The 16253-nt window shown below is 44.4% G+C and overlaps 1 long non-coding RNA gene and 1 pseudogene across 1 annotated transcript; both read right to left on the reverse strand.

Moving 5' to 3' along the window:
• Window positions 1–993: 993 nt before the first annotated feature.
• LOC134483594 (uncharacterized) lies at window positions 994–6353 on the reverse strand. The gene is made up of 2 exons (XR_010060391.1): window positions 5897–6353; window positions 994–4196 (listed from the first exon to the last, which is right to left on the reverse strand). It is a non-coding gene; the product is annotated as an uncharacterized LOC134483594 (long non-coding RNA).
• A 7126-nt stretch (window positions 6354–13479) lies between these two features.
• LOC134483595 (zinc finger CCCH-type antiviral protein 1-like) lies at window positions 13480–15018 on the reverse strand (annotated as a pseudogene).
• Between the last annotated feature and the right edge of the window lie 1235 nt (window positions 15019–16253).

Genomic DNA, 16253 nt, shown 5'->3' on the forward strand with positions numbered 1-16253 from the left:
CTGATTAATATACATTGTGTAGACGTACCACATTTTCTGTATCCATTCCTCTCTTTAAGGGCATCCGGGTTCTTTCTAGCTTCTGGCTATTATAAATAAGGCTGCTATGAACATAGTGGAGCATGTGTCTTTGTTATATGTTGGGGCATCTTTTGGGTATATGCCCAAGAGAGGTATAGCTGGATCCTCAGGTAGTTCAATATCCAATTTTCTGAGGAATCTCCAGACTGATTTCCAGAATGGTTGTACCAGTCTGCAATCACACCAACAATGGAGGAGTGTTCCTCTTTCTCTACATCCTCTCCAGCATTTGCTGTCACCTGAGTTTTTGATCTTAGCCATTCTGACTGGTGTGAGGTGAAATCTAAGGGTTGTTTTGATTTGCATTTCCCTTGTGACTAAAGATGTTGAGCATTTCTTTTGGTGTTTCTCAGCCATTCGGCATTCCTCAGCTGTGAATTCTTTGTTTAGCTCTGAGCCACATTTTTTAAATAGGGTTATTTGTCTCCCTGCGGTCTAACTTCTTGAGTTCTTTGTATATTTTGGATATAAGCCCTCTATCTGTTGTAGGATTGGTAAAGATCTTTACCCAATCCGTTGGTTGTTGTTTGGACCACACCTTCTGCTGGCTCATATCAAGGACATGGAAGAAGGAAGTTTGCTTTATTAATTCGCCTACTTCTTCAGGATTCCTGCATGTACTGAAGAGCAGCTGAAATATCCAGCCTCATGGACAAAACCGTTGGGGTCCAGGAGTTGCCCCATAAACCACACAAACTCTGACCTCACTTAGAGAGGGATGGTTTTTTGAATGCCCACCCTAAGACTGATCATCAGAGACGTAGCTGAGAATTTGTCAGGCTAGGACCCTGGACATTTTTCTATGTCAGTTTATAAAGCCTAAAACTGTGATCTCATAGGCAGGTGCTGGAAGGGCTGTCTGGTTGTCAGCCCTGACTCAAGCCATTTTAGACAACAAAGGTTCATACTGACTTTTTATCTGTTTAAAGATTTATTTATTTATATATAAGTACACTGTAGCTGTCTGCAGACACACCAGAAGAGGGCATCAGGTCTCATTACAGATGGTTGTGAGCCACCACGTGGTTGCTGGGATTTGAACTCAGGACCTCTGGAAGAGCAGTCAGTGCTCTTAACCATGGAGCCATCTCTGCAGCCCTCATATTGACCTTTAATTTTTTGGTCGTACATGAAGCTTATAATTATGAAATTTAAGATTAAGAAACCTCACAACATAAACAACTTCCTCCCAGTGGTTCAGGAATGGGTGGGTGGGGGAGCACCCTCGAGGAGGCTGGGGAAGGGGGTGGAATGCAGGGTTATTGTAGGGGAAACTGGAAAGGGGTTAACATTTGAAATCCAAATAAACAAAATAACCGATAAAAAAAACATACACAAGTTATGTGATCATTCCTGACCCTGCTGTGAGTTAAATTATTTTCAGACAACAATGATATGCGACATATTACAGCAAGAATATGAACTATCTAGCCGGCATGGAACAAAATGGCTACAGCTATGCTAGGGGGATTGGCTTCAACAGGGGTAACTACTGCGTTTTAGACCTTCCATTCCTTGTTGAATTAGCTGTACCACAGCCTATAAGCCATTCTAATAAATTTTTTTTCTCTATATACAGAATCATTCTAGGAGGGATGATTGGTTATGCATTGTTAAATGCAATGCTGATCACGAAACCCCATCACTTCCACAGCAATATGCAAGTGTATGTAAGTTACTGAACAATTGAACAGAAATTAAAATTTACTGCATTTATTGCGTGGGTCAGCAGGCATAGGGAACAGCTGGCTGCTTACATCTCTTGGTCTCTATAGAGTAGAGGGAGAACTGAAACCCACTGAGGAGGTCTCTTAAGCGAAGACCAAACTCCTTGCAGTGACACTGGATTCCAGGCTTGTTGTCCTCTTTAGGACTCACTGTGGTCTATGTACACTCTATGCATTCTCCGCATGCAGGGTCACATGGACTGAACTCAGAAAGGTGGGGTTGGCAGAAAGATGCATGGTTAAATAGCCCACCAGGTTCACATTGTATCAGCTTGATTTAATCTAAGGACAAAGAATTGGAGTTTCTCTGATGGCTTTCTTCTAAACCCTTGAAAGGATCACTGGGGTTTGACCTCAGTACTTCATACTTCTTGCTGGGTCAGCAAAACTCAAGGAAGCTTGATGATTGCCATAGGCACTGTATTATGCTGGATATACTGAGTAGATGATACTAAGATGTTCAGATGGTCATACCCATTTGCATGAGTTCTTAATGTGCACCTAAGGAAAGAGAGATCAAGGTCTTCAGAATAGGAAGATCATTTCCAGTTCTTTTCTACAATTCCAGTCTGAAAGACTGGTAGGGAGAGAATGGTAGATAATCAAGAATTCATAGATGATGCTTTGAAGGAAGTGTGGGTTTCTGTGCTGGTTTAGACAGGGTCTCAACTATCCCATGTTGCCCTCTTCCTAGCTGGCCAGGTTCACTTTGAGCTCAGATAAACCTGCTTCTACTTTCCAGTAGACAGTCTTACAAGAGTGGCCTCCAGGGACTGTGAGGACAGCATTAGCCTTTGACAGTTGAGGTGTGTAACCCACAACTACAGTTTTAGCCACTTTGTTCCATGTCTACCAGCTATTTCAGATTGTTGCTGTCTATGCCTGACAATCACGGACACAGAAAAATAACCTGATAGAGAGCAAGGACATGGTGATCACATCCTTTCCTGTTTTGTATGTTCTGGATGAGGCTTGTTAAAATTCCAATATTGCAGAAAGCTTTATATAGGACCCATCACATTAAGCATCACTGTGCACTGTTCTATCTAAAATGGCCTAATCAGAACTGACCACCAGATCACACTTCCTGCAATCCTCATATGAGAAGCATGAGCTTTTTGTTTTGACTTTTTTCTTTCTTTCTTATTTGTTGCTGTATAAGTTGAGAGGAAGATATTTGGGGCCATGGATCTGCCCCCAAAATCTGGGGTATGGATCTGATCAATCAGTGTTAGTGTGTGCACTCAATACAGTATCCATTTTTTTACTGTGACAGATGCTTTTGTGTTTGTGGGGAAGCCCATGACCCAGAGCACAAGTGCTGGGTCCTTGCTCTATCCACGTAGTGATATGTATAGCCTCGTCCTACACCTTTATCTGCACCCCCTATATCTCTTGACTATTTTATTTTTCTGATAGAAGCTCAGCTTCTGATAGAAGGCCTGTCAGCAGTGCTCCTTTGGCGACATTGGCGCAGAGATGAGACACCAACAAGCAGCATGAGGTTCCCTTCATTGGTGAGTCCAATATTGCACTTTCCACTGCCAACTGGTCTCCACACTGTTCCTAGCACCATAAAGACTTCAACTCTTTCAACTAAGGAATTTTCTGGCAATTGTCGATTGCTAAGCACATGACTTCATGAGTGTTCCCCTAACACACACCCATGTTGTAACCTACCATGCAGACTATTTCTTGATGTGAAATAAAGCACCTGTACAGAATGAGACAAGAGAACTTTTGACTGCATATTCAAGCTGGTATGAAATCTCAGGAAGTTTTAATGGCTAACATTGGTGAATGTGGACAATTTGAGTTAGGATGAGACATTTTGTGGCAAGATATGGAAGGAATCATTCATTTAGATACATAAGAATTACTAAGGTTTTTATAATCAAGCCTTGAGGAAAATTTGGCTTTGGAAGCAGGAGATGCTCAGTGGCTCTGCCCCAGGAAAGTCTCCTGGAAAGGGCACCTCTGCTTATGCTCAGTACAGGGAGAACATTAGCAGGAGGCAAAGTCTGCTCCCCATGACATCAGCTGTCCCTTCTTGGACATTCTATTGTCTCCTAGAGAGTTCTGGCATCCTCTGTGATGTCACCAGTGTTGTAGTGACAACCAGTGCCCTAGTTTCTCTCAGTCTGAGTCTGGCGGTTACAAGCTAAGACATGTTTTCCCGTCTTCGCAAGCGTTTTGGGAGGGTGAACGTCGATTGTGGAGAGACTAGAGTGAAGGAGTCTGGCCTTTCGTCTCAAAGTAATGATGGACAAAGACAGCACTTCTGGGGAATGTTGAGTAAGTTCTGGGCAGTGTATTTTGAGCTTCCTGCCAGGGGGGCTGCAGGCTTATGCTGACCTTTCTAGCAATGGGCCACAGCAACTGGAGCATCTGAAAAGGAATTGAATTTCCATGAATATCACAATTCCTGAAAGTCAGGATTTCAGAACTTTAGTTTCCCCAACCCCACAGGGAGGATGTGGTAAGGCCAATGCTATTATACTGTGAACTTCTGGCCTTCACTTTTCACTTCATTTGGTATGTTACATTGATATAAAAACACCATCAGGAGTCATGGAGGGTCCACCTTTTCTGAGTTCAGACAGGGCAGCAATGTACTTCACTATCATTGCTTCTTTAAATACAGTGGATATCTGACAGTAGGAACAGGGAGAGAATTGTGCTCCAGGCAATAACCTTATGTTCTAGACCTCCTCTGATTTCTTCTAACTGGCAGGATCATCGTTAGCTTTATATATTAGAGATGTGTGTTACAAACGTGTTTCTAAAATACCAAAAGTATTTGGAACATGTGGACCAAGATTCATCCTGTAACCTATTGGAACTTCTCGGGCATTTGGTATTTCAAATAGGGGAACTGATAAGTCTATTGACCATGTCCTCCATGCAAATGTGTTTTTATCCAAAGTTGTTGGCCTAGAGTATCAGGGTAGGACATCTGAGTGTCTCCAATCACTCAAGTCTTGTGGATGGTGTATTTATCATCTGAGTTCGAACCCACAGGGGTGAGGGTCCTGAAACCAAGCTGTACCCTGTTCAGCTGATGATAATCCTGGAGAAGCCATCTCCGTGGTCCATGTAAGCACCTGATGTCCGGAATAGGGAACACCTGGCTGCTTACATCTCTTAGTCTCTATAGAGTAGTGGGAGAACTGAGATCCACTGAGGACGCCTCTTAAGCATAGACCAATCGCCTAGCAGTGACACTGAGTTCCAGGCTTGTTCTCCTGTTTAGGCCTAACTGTGGTCTATGTACACTCTATGCATTCTCCCCATGCAGGTTCCCTTGTGTTCTTCTACCTACAGACGCTGGGAGAGAAACATCATCCCCTGGAACTGCCCTAAGCGAGAAGCAGGCCAAGAAGGAAAAGGAGAGGCTGATTAAAGAGCTGCAGCTCATTACCGAGGAGAGAAATGACCTGAGAGATCGCCTGAGGTTTCTGACAGAGAGATCCATGAAGAACAGGTATGAATTGCTCCAAATGCTCTTGTTTCATTCCTGGGTCTGCAAGGTCACCTTCATCTTATCCTATTAAGGTTTTGGGTTCTAGAAAGCTGTGCCTCCCTAACCACCCTGTGCTAAACCTCACCTCCCATATAGAGGAGATTCAGAACCTTGACCCTTCCTGAGGAGCGAGATGGAAAATGGACTCATCTGCTTCCATTTATTGAAAAGCAGATCTTGTGGTCTGAATGAAGAATTCGGGGATAAAGTCAGGGAGAGTGAGTGTCTAGTGTGCATTTGCAAAGCCCTTGACAGCTGGTGGCTTTGCAAGATTGTAATTGCAGTGAGTTTATGGTGAGTCTCTGTACTTGCTAGGCAGGGGACTGAGTGCTGGAAGATCCAGGCAGCAGCCTGGGGTAATATAGGACCCACCCTGAGTTCATATATTCCTAAATGCCTATGTTCATTGTATTCTATCATTTCGGGCCAGGCCACACTTCAGGCCAAATCCATATTATGAAGACCTGGAGAGAATGGAGGAGGCGGTCATGTCAATTCTGCACAACTTAGAGATGGAGAACACTGAGTTCCATGAGAACAACCATAAGCTGAAGAAGGAGATTACCTTCTCTAGGTAAGTCCTGGTCAGAAAGGATATCACTTCTGGAATGGCCATTTCTGACTTTCTTTGTTCTGGATTGCATGGTCTTCAGCTCTGGTTCTATCTCTTGTGCTGTTTACACATCAGTGTGCCAGGGTCATTAGGACTCAGTTTTCAGTTCCATAAAAGACTGTTACTCATCCCAGGATTGTCTAGGCATCTTCAGAAGGCTCTAGATAGAACAGCACTGATTGAAGTCAGGACAAGGTTATTAGGCTGACCTGGACCTACGGTGTCATACCAGGTTTTACAAAACTCAGTGTGTGGACCACATGGTAAGCATGACCTTCTCTTGGTTCTACTGACCTCCTTTGAGGGTGTTGGCCCACTACTAATTGATGTTGCCCCCATGCATTGGGCTTTCATGGATAGTTGTAGATCCATGTTCTTTTTGAGAGATGTGGACACTAATTGGTGCTCGGGCCAATTTAATAATTTATTCTTCCCGGAATTTACTCTTTGTGGTTTGTGCAGCAGCCTTATATGTATCGAAATGAATTCTATTAAGTCTTCATGGGTATCTGGGTCCTGGTGGAGTTAGTGGCACTCTGGAGTGGGAATGGGAGAAAGGGGCAGCATGATCTTACTATGCAGACTGTATTTCCAGAAACCTGCTCAGCCAGCTCCTGATGGACAACACATGTAGGAAGAAGTTGTTCCCACTGAAGCAGGAGAGCAAGGAGGTACATCTTGACTGTGCACTGAACCAGAAATATTTGGTTGACTTCAACAAGAAAGATAAAGACCAACAACATCCAGACCCAGCATCATCTGGTAGGGTTGAGCAGCTGTGTTAGCTTAAAAATATCTGATAAAGTTTGCCAATTTGATACATCTTTGCTCTCTCCTACCACCTTTCTAATTTACACTCACAACCACCCAACCACCTCATGTAATGGAATTGTTCATTGCGCTGCCTATGCACAAGTATTCTGGGAAGCCAACCACTTTTCAGAAACTGAATTATTTTGCAAGTATATTTTTTTGAAGCTGCAGTATAGAAATGGTGACAGATTAATAACATACCTCATTATTGCATATCCACGTGATAGATTGGATGCTCTGTAGAGTTTTGAACAAGTTCTTGGTTCTTTGACAAATGACACTCTGTGGTCATGTGACTTCTTGTGTAGGAAGCACCTTTGCGGGATAAGAACAAAGTGCAAATGTCAAATTAGAACTTGTCATTGGTTTTAACCTTGGTGACATATGGACATCTACTTTCTTCCTGCAACCCAATGAGGTTCCTTCCATTGCCCTGTTCTTGGTTTGCACTGGTATAAGTCTGGGTCCCATATTGGCAGCCCACATTACTTTGAGGCTCTCTGGAGATTTTGCCCTTCCCAAAGAGTTAGCAACAATGATATCAGTTAAAAGGTCCATGTTGACTGTCCAATAGAACTGAGATGGTAGAAGGCAGCCTTCCGACAGCTGCCTTGCATTTCACCACCAAATCAGTGTCTGAAAAACTGCCTTCCTCTCCCAGGTCTCAGAAAGTGCAAGAGAGCTGGAATTGGACACACAGCAGTAAGAGAGCTTCCTGAAGAATAAGTTGCTTTCTCAGGAGTCCCTGATGACAAACATCCTGAATGGTAACAAATTTTTTTGGATGAGTATTCTTCCTCAGAGTTAATTTGTCATTGCTTAGAGACCCTAAATTTATATAACACTAAGCCAGCCTGACTGACTGAGGTCTTACTTTCTTCTCAGAAAACAGCACTTGAGAGACAACTTGGGGGATCTCCTTTCATTATGTGTGCAAGAGGAGAAACAGCAATACATCTGTGCTTCTAAATGTTCGTTAAGAATGTGCCGTTTAGAAATATTTTTGTTATGATTTTAATTGAAATTTTCTTTTTGTTGTTTCATATTTATATGTTCTTGTTACTGTTTTTATCTTTTCAAATATTTTTAAATATTTTAATTTATTTGTTTTAATCCTGTTTTGTTGTAAAAATGAATTCCTTATGAATAAAAATTGAATTCTATCTCTTGACTCTTAAGACCATCATTCTTACTCAAGGGTTCTGTCCCCTCCTGTGGACTTAGAACTGACAGCTACAGATGGATCTCTGCATGTTCCATGGATCCTGGGCTAATAAGTGAATTCAAAGTCACCAAGGGGTACCCAGTGTGACAGTGTCTTTTGTGTGGATAATGTGGCTGTTTCTCGGACACACACTTTATGAAGTAATCACTGACATGCTTTACCCAATTGTTAGGGTCCATGTGGTTCTTCTGAGAGAGCAGCAGATGCTCTATCCTGTGAGTCATCACCACAGCTCCTGCAGGTGCTTTTGTCCTTCCACATCATGTACTGTATTAGGTGGACAGGATCACCTCCAATCAAATAGAGAGATCTCAGGAGATGTGTATTCACAGGAAATTTACTGAGCTGTGCATGCTCAATGTGTTAGCTTGCCAGCCATCCCTACAGGGCTCTGGTGTTCCCACTCCTCATTGTGGGTCAGGATCATCCTCCAGCACCACTTAGTGTCCATATTAGAGCAGATCTTTCACCTATTATCAATGATGACCATATGTATTTTGCACATCTGACAAAATACAGAATAGAAATTAGCTTCCTGTTGGCCAGATTGGCATAATGAGTTTTTTGATAGTTAGCATGAAAATTATTTTAATCTAAGCAGTTTAGGGAAGAACCTCAAGAGCATCCATAGTGAATGCAGCCTGCAGCTGTGAACACAGGTTTCTGTTGGAGAGCAGGCCTGTGCAAGCCCAGAACCTAGGTGGGACAGTTCAAGCTACCCTTTTTCCATGGCCAATCTGGGATCATATTGAGAATGTATTTTTTCCAGGTGACTGATTTCCAATTTATGGAATTGAACTAAATTACTGAGAGTGGAGGTGACTCAGAGAGTTAAAGTACAAAAGGACCAATCCAGAATGTCCACAAATGCTGGCTGTCACACCAGGGCTTTTAAAAGCTCAGCAGCTAGAGAAGCAATGTAGTATTTGGTTATTCTCATGCTTAGGTCTTCTTCTCATTATAAGCTGACCATGACACAAAAAGAGTCATCTGTGTCACAATAGAAGCTAGTTGTAACTAGATTCACCCCCACACTATCACATCACTACCGTATTTGAGGTTCTCAGTTACTATCTAAGACCCTGGAGGAGGCCTGGGTCTTGCTACACAAACTCATAATTTATGTCTTCATGACACTGTGTGCCTTGTTCTGTTGATGCTACCATTGGCATACAATACCTTGGATACTTTGTGCTGACATCTGTGACATGAGACAATAGTTCATGCCATGCCTAACCTGCATAAACTGTCCTTAGAGTACGGTGTAGTCAGAGGGGCCTTTTTTTTCTCTCTGAATTTTCAAAATATTTCCAGTCTTCAGACAAGTCTTCAGCCATTGTCCAGTGCCTGTCTTGAGATGTCCACATTGTCTCCTGGGAGTATTCATCCAGCCTGCTCTGTAATTTTGTAGAAGATTAATAGGGTTCCAGCCCTAGGATTTAATTCAGTGTGATTGTACTTTCCAAACATGGTCAAAGCCCTACATTCCACCATAGCCTGTGTGCTTTAGAGAAAGAAAATAACGAACCACATTGCACTTGAAATTTCTCCTCCAACAAAAGGAGAGCCTGCATAGGGCCTTTAAGTAACTCTAAGTCCCAGCTTCTGCATAACTCCCTCCATTGACTTCATTATTGGTGTATTTTCATTACTGCTCACTTTATTTTTGGTGTGCAAAGAATGTGTACCATGTCAGTAAAGTGTGTGTGTGTGTGTGTGTGTGTGTGTGTGTGTGAGAGAGAGAGAGAGAGTGAGAGTGAGAGAGAGAGAGAGAGAGAGAGAGAGAGAGAGTTTGTGTTTGTTTGTGTTTCTGTGCAGGTGTTTGTGTATGTTCATCCATGAACTCACTATCAATTTTCATAAAATGACTTAGAAGACTGTAATGAAAACTGTCGAGGTGCATGCAGACGTGTGTTACTAGTGTCCCACGGCACCTGGCAGGTAACACTGAAATGGTGGTCTACTATAATACAGCCTAAAAACAGGCTGTGGATGGTTTACACAGAGATTGTGACGTCATCACCACGAGAGAGAGCAGCAAAAGCTTCATTTATCACATGCTGCTGTTACCAAGATGAGGCAAAGCCTTATCCTACAGAGAGTCTGGTATGATTTGATGGCAGGAAATAAACTTAGTACTAAAATCTATTACAAACGAAGAGGATAATACAAAGAGTCATAGGAAGCAAGAGCTGTTTTTTGAGGAGATCCATAAGAGAAACAACCCCTTTCTGAAACGAAGTACACACCACAGTGTCAATACCTAAATTATCAAATCAGAAATGAAAAGGGGGATGAAGCAATAGACATGTGAGTGAATTCAACAATCATTAGGGCTTCTTCAGAGTCCTTTACTACAGAAAAGTGAAAAATCTATTTGATATTGGTAATTTTTCTACACAGATAACAAATACCAAGTTAAATCCAAATGTGGGATTTAACTCATAAGATTATTCTCATAAGAAAATAGATAGTATTTAAACGATGCCACTACAAAAATTAAAAAATATATATGAGGGCCACTAGGCTTTAATGCAGCCTTTCTACCAGAAGTTTAATGACGACCTAATAACAATAGTGCTTCAATTATTCCTCTGATTTGAAAGAGAAGGAACATTGTCAAACCCCTTCTCTGAGTTTCTCTTTTTACCTAGAATTCCTGAGTCTGTTGCTTCTTCCATTGTCACCCCATCAATAGAGCTGCAGGGCGAGTCTGTCCCGCCCCAGAGGGTATCTGCCAGCTGACAGGGCTGGGTTTTGCTCTGCTTGCCCCTGCTCCTGCCCCCGCCCCTGCTCTTGCCCCTGCTCCTGCCCCTGCCTCACACCCGCACTCGACAATGCCTCCGACCCATCCCCCCTCCCAGTCCCACCACCGCCCTCGACTCAGACCCGTCCCAACCCCCGCCCCCAGCCTGCCCTTGCCCCTACCCTGCCCCCGCCCCGACCCCCCCACACCGTCCTCTCCTTCGCCCCCCCCCCCCCCCCCGGCCTCAGCCCTAGCCGTCGCTGCTTGCTTGCTACCATTCCGTCTTCAACTCCCCTGTGGACCCCACCGCCACTGCTGCTACCTTCTCCCATTTCTTCAGCCCAAGACTTTTGAGATCCCGGCTTGCAGCGCTCTGCACTAGGAGGCTAACGGAGGTGAGGAGAGCCTAAGGGACAGACCCCAGGCCTGGCCCCAGAGACTTGTGTCTCCCCCCTCTCCCAAAGTGCTTTCCCGCAGTTCTCCATTCTGGGTTCAGTTTGTGGGGACCCCAGCAGGTGCCAGGCTTTGCTGATCCTCAGGTGTGAGTCTGGGACAGGGGTGGGACTTATGGTTGAGGGAAGTCTTTCAGGCAAATGCAGGCTTTTCTCAAACTCTTGGACCATCTGGTGCCCTCCCTGGGGTCACAGGATCTGTGGGAGTTGGGAAGCCACTTTTCCCTGTCCTGTGTGACTTTCCCTGCAGAGTGAGCTCTCCTGCAGGAGATACTCTCACATGCTTCTTTAAAAGCACCTGCTCCTCAGATCCAGATCAGTTGTGAAAACAGGCTTCTCCCTGTCAGTGTGCCAGCTCCCCCTCCCAGCTCAGAGCTGCCACACCTAAGGAGCCTCCAGCCCCAGTACTGGTTGGGTCTCATGGAGGAGTTAGAGCAAAGTGCCCCTTCTGAGAAGTGACTCAGAACAGGAGGTTCCTACAACCCAATGAGGTCTCTTCCAGTTGCCCTGTTCTTGGTTTGCACTGGTATAATTCTGAGTCCCAGATTGGCAGCCCACATTGCTGTGAGGGTTGCTGGAGATTTTGCCCTGCCCACAGAACAGAAGATTCAGAAGAAAGGCCAGTTTGGCATAATGAATTCTTTTGATAGATGGCAACAAAATTATCTTAATCTAAGCAGTTTAGGGAGGAACCTCAAGAGCATCCATAGTGAATGCAGCCTGCAGCTGTGAACACACGTTTCTTTTGGAGAGCAGGCCTGTGCAAGCCCAGGACCTAGGTGGGACAGTTCAAGCTGCCCTTTTTCCATGGCCAATCTGTGTTTGTATTGAGAAAGTATTTTTTTTCCAGTTGACTGATTTCCAACTTATGGAATGGAACTGACTTACTCAGAGTGGGGTTGACTTAGAGAGTTAAAGTACAGAAGGAATAATCCAGATGTCCACAAAAGCTTGCTGTCACACCAGATCTTTTAAAAGCTCAGCAGCTAGAGAAGCAATGTAGTATTTGGTTATTCTCATGCTTAGGTCTAGTCATTCATTATAAGCTGACCATGACACAAAAAGAGTCATCTGTGTCACAATAGAAACTAGTTGTAACTAGACTTATACCACATTATCACATTATTACTATATTTGAGGTTCTCAGGTATTATCTTAGAAACTAGAAGAGGCCTGGTTCTTGCTACATATAGTCATATTCTATATCTTCACAGCACTGTGTGATTTGTTCTGTTAATGCTACCATTGGCATACAATACCTAGGATATTTTGTGCTGACATCTGTGACATGAGACAATAGTTCATGTCATCCCTTACCTGAATAAACTGTCCTTAGAGTACAGTGTAGTCGGAGGGGCCTTCTTTTCCTCTGAGATAGCCAAACATTTCCAGTCTTCATACAAGTCTGTCAGTCATTGTCCAGTGCCTGTCTTGAGATGTCCACATTGTCAGCTGAGAGTCTTCATCCAGCCTGCCCTGTAATTCTGTAGAACATTAATAGGGTTCCAGCCCTAGGAATTAATTCAGTGTTCTAGTACTTGCCAAATATGCTCAAAAACTAGTTTCCACCCTAGCTCTGTGTGCTATACAGAAAGAAAATAAAGAACCCCATTGCACTTGAAGTTTAGCCTCCAACAGAAGGAGAGCCTGCACAGGGCCTTTAAATAACTCTAAGCCCCAGCTTCCCCACAACCTCGTCCATCAATTCCTTTATTGGTGTGTTTTCATTAATACTCACTTTCTTCTTTGTGTGGAAAGAATGTGCACCATGTCAGTAAAGTGTGTGTGTGCGTTTGTGTTTGTGCATGTTCATCCATGAACTCACTATAAATTTTCATAAAATCACTCAGAAGTCCCTAGTGAAAACTGTCGAGGTGCAGGCAGACTCATGTTACTACTGTCTCATGGCACCTTGCAGGGAGCACTGAAATCGTGGGCTACTTTAATACAGTCTAAAACGAGGCTGTGCATGGTTTTCAGTGAAATTGTGACGTCGTCCCCACTACAGAGAGCAGCAAAAGCTTCATGTATCACATGCTGCTGTTACCAAGGTGAGGCAAAGCCTCATCCCATAGAGAGTCTGGTAGGATTTGATGGCAGGAAATAAACTCAGAACTAAAATCAATCAATTACAAACAAAGAGAATGATACAAAGAGCCAAGCAAAGCAAGAGCTGGCTTTTTTTTTTTTTTTTGAGAAGATCCACAAGACAGACAAACCACAGAGCCTATATCTAAAGTACCAAATCAGAAATGAAAAGGGGGATATAACAAAGGACACTGAGTGAATTCAACAATCATTAGGGCTTACTTCAGAGGCCTTTACTACAGAAAAGTGAAAAATCTATTTGATACTGGTGATTTTTCTAACAGATAACAAATACCAAGTTAAATACAGATCTGGGAAGGTAATGAATAATTCCCATAAGAAAATAGATACAGTCATTAAAGGCTGCCACTCCAAAAATTAAAAATAATAATAATCAGGGCCACATGGCTTTAATGCATCCTTTCTACCAGACTTTTAATGAAGACCCAATAACAATAGTGCTTCAATTATTCCACTGAATTGAAAGAGAAGGAACATTGCCAAACTCCTTCCCTGAGTTTCTCCTTTTACCTAGAATTCCTGAGTCTGTTGCTTCTTCCATTGTCACCCCATCAATAGAACCATTTAAAATGGGATGTAATCGATGTCTGGAGCCTCATTCTTTCCCTTGACCTCCATGCGGTGTCCAGAAGGCATGCCTGTTCTCATGGACATGGACTCATCTCTTTTTGCTGCAGCAAGAAGAAAGCCAGCAGAGGAGGCAGGAGCTTACAAAGAATCAGTAGGATTTCTAGAAAAGAAGCCATCCAGATGTCCATTCTCAGAAAACCTCTGGCTTGCTCTCATGTGACTGGGTCCTCAGACACCAGCAGCCTTAGATGAGACCAAGGAAAGCTGTGCAGAGTCCTGGGTCCCCAGGTTCTTGACCTCCTGAGTGACAGCTATAGACACATCCTCCAGGGAATCCTTACAGCTGGTGACATCTGGACAAAGTGAACCAGATGCCAAAATGAGACATGGGAGAGAAATCCTAGACTGTTTGGAAGGAATCAGTCTCTGCTTTTGCTTTTGTCTCTGTGTGCCCTGCTGCTATGATGTTCATGGGGAGCTCTCATGCCAGTGGGTCTCCTCCTAATGTGTTTGTTGTTGCAGATGTCCTGGATGTTCTGGACCCCATCAGAACTCAGCCCGTGCTCAGTCACGGAGGTCAGCACCTTCCTGTCCAACAGGTCATGAGACCTGAGACAATTGAGGTAACGGCAGTTGGCCTGGGTGAAGTGCTCACAGACTTGGACTCTCTTGCATGGCTGTGGCTTCAAGCAGATCTGTTTGTGGCTGTCTCCTTTGTAGTAACTTTTGCAGGAGAAAAGAATCCCCCTGTACCAGGAAGAAGGCCGGCTCCTCTTGGTTAAGCCCAGAAAGCTCATGATTCTTCAGGACCTGGAAGCTCTGTTCCTAAAAACTTGGTGTGGATATTTGCAGAGGTTTCTCTGGGATTTTGCATAATGACTCTGTCCCAGAAGTTTGAGCTTGCAGAGGCTTGGGCAATCTGTAGCATGGTCCCTGGATGCACTTGAGATTGAAGCCACAGGCTTCAGTAGTAGCCGCCACCTACAGCATGATCCCTGCCTGATCTCCAGTCTCCAATAGGAATAAGCAGTCTTGCCCAGCAGCTCATAGAGCTCTGCCTCTGGAGCCTGATCCTACTCTGCAGTTCCTTTAAGGTCATGCATCCCCTGTGGGTCCACAGGATCTTGGTGATGAAACAGTCTGCCCCAGGATCCCCCATGGTGCACTATGGCTGCAGCTGCTCAGGCTTGTGAGCTGGACTCTGCTTTGTGGAGAAAGGAAACTGGAAAAGGGGATAACACATGAAATGGAAATGAAGAAAATAACCAGTAAAAATTAAAAGAATTAAAGTCATCATCTCAGGAGAATGAGTGGGAAGCCAGGTCCTTAAGCAGGCAGGTTCTCCACAACAATGCATGCTGGGTTCAAGACTGGACATGAGGTGCCCTGAGCTTGGGACTGCCAGGCTCCTACTGGGAAGAGAGCTTTCTTCTTCATTTCTGTAAGTCTCTCTAGTTTTCTTTTAAGGCTTTCATCTCATCATTGACTTTCCCAATGACCTTTTATGACAAGCCATTATGGTTAACAAGAATTAAGTAAAGGCTCATTGAGCTGGTGGTAGTTGGAGGTCTGGGGGAAGCCCTGGACAGAGAGATCTTGCCTACCAGGGGTGGGATGTGCATGGTGGGAGGGACTAGTGGAGTGTCATTGGCCTCAGTATGCACAGGCTTGGGGCTGGTGCCTGGCTGCCTGGTGCGCCTCTGTGGCTACTTGGCCTGGGTCCCACCGCAGATGCCCATGGTGGTTGCTGGCCAGTTGTGCTTGCTCTACCTGTCCTCGGGGCTTCTGGAGGGGCTGACCACAGCCTTGAACATGGACAACCGTGGACAAAGTGGGCCAGAAATCGGAGGATCATGGGAGCATCTTCAACTCCCCCCTCCCCAAGCACTGGCAGTTGCAGCTGGAGGACAAGCCACTGTGAGTTTCCCCACATCCAGGCAGGTGTTCTGCACCACCAGGAGAGCAAGGGCAAGCACTGCTGCCACCAGTCCCACATGCGCAAGGCCTATTTGCTGACTGGCAGGGCTTCACTTTGCTCTGCCTGGCTCTGCTTTGCCTTGCTCTGCCCTGTGGGCTCTCACTTCTTTGGCCAAAGACTGTTGAGATCCCGGCTTGCCTCACCTTTCTTTTTTTTTTTTTTTTTTTTTTTTTATTAACTTGAGTATTTCTTATATACATTTCGAGTGTTATTCCCTTTCCCGGTTTCCGGGCAAACATCCCCCTCCCCCCTCCCCTTCCTTATGGGTGTTCCCCTCCCAACCCTCCCCCCATTGCCGCCCTCCCCCCATAGACTAGTTCACTGGGGGTTCAGTCTTAGCAGGACCCAGGGCTTCCCCTTCCACTGGTGCTCTTACTAGGATATTCATTGCTACCTATGGGGTCAGAGTCCAGGGT

The sequence above is a fragment of the Rattus norvegicus genome, chromosome 19, assembly GCF_036323735.1.
Source record: "Rattus norvegicus strain BN/NHsdMcwi chromosome 19, GRCr8, whole genome shotgun sequence".
NCBI classification, from domain to species: domain Eukaryota; kingdom Metazoa; phylum Chordata; class Mammalia; order Rodentia; family Muridae; genus Rattus; species Rattus norvegicus.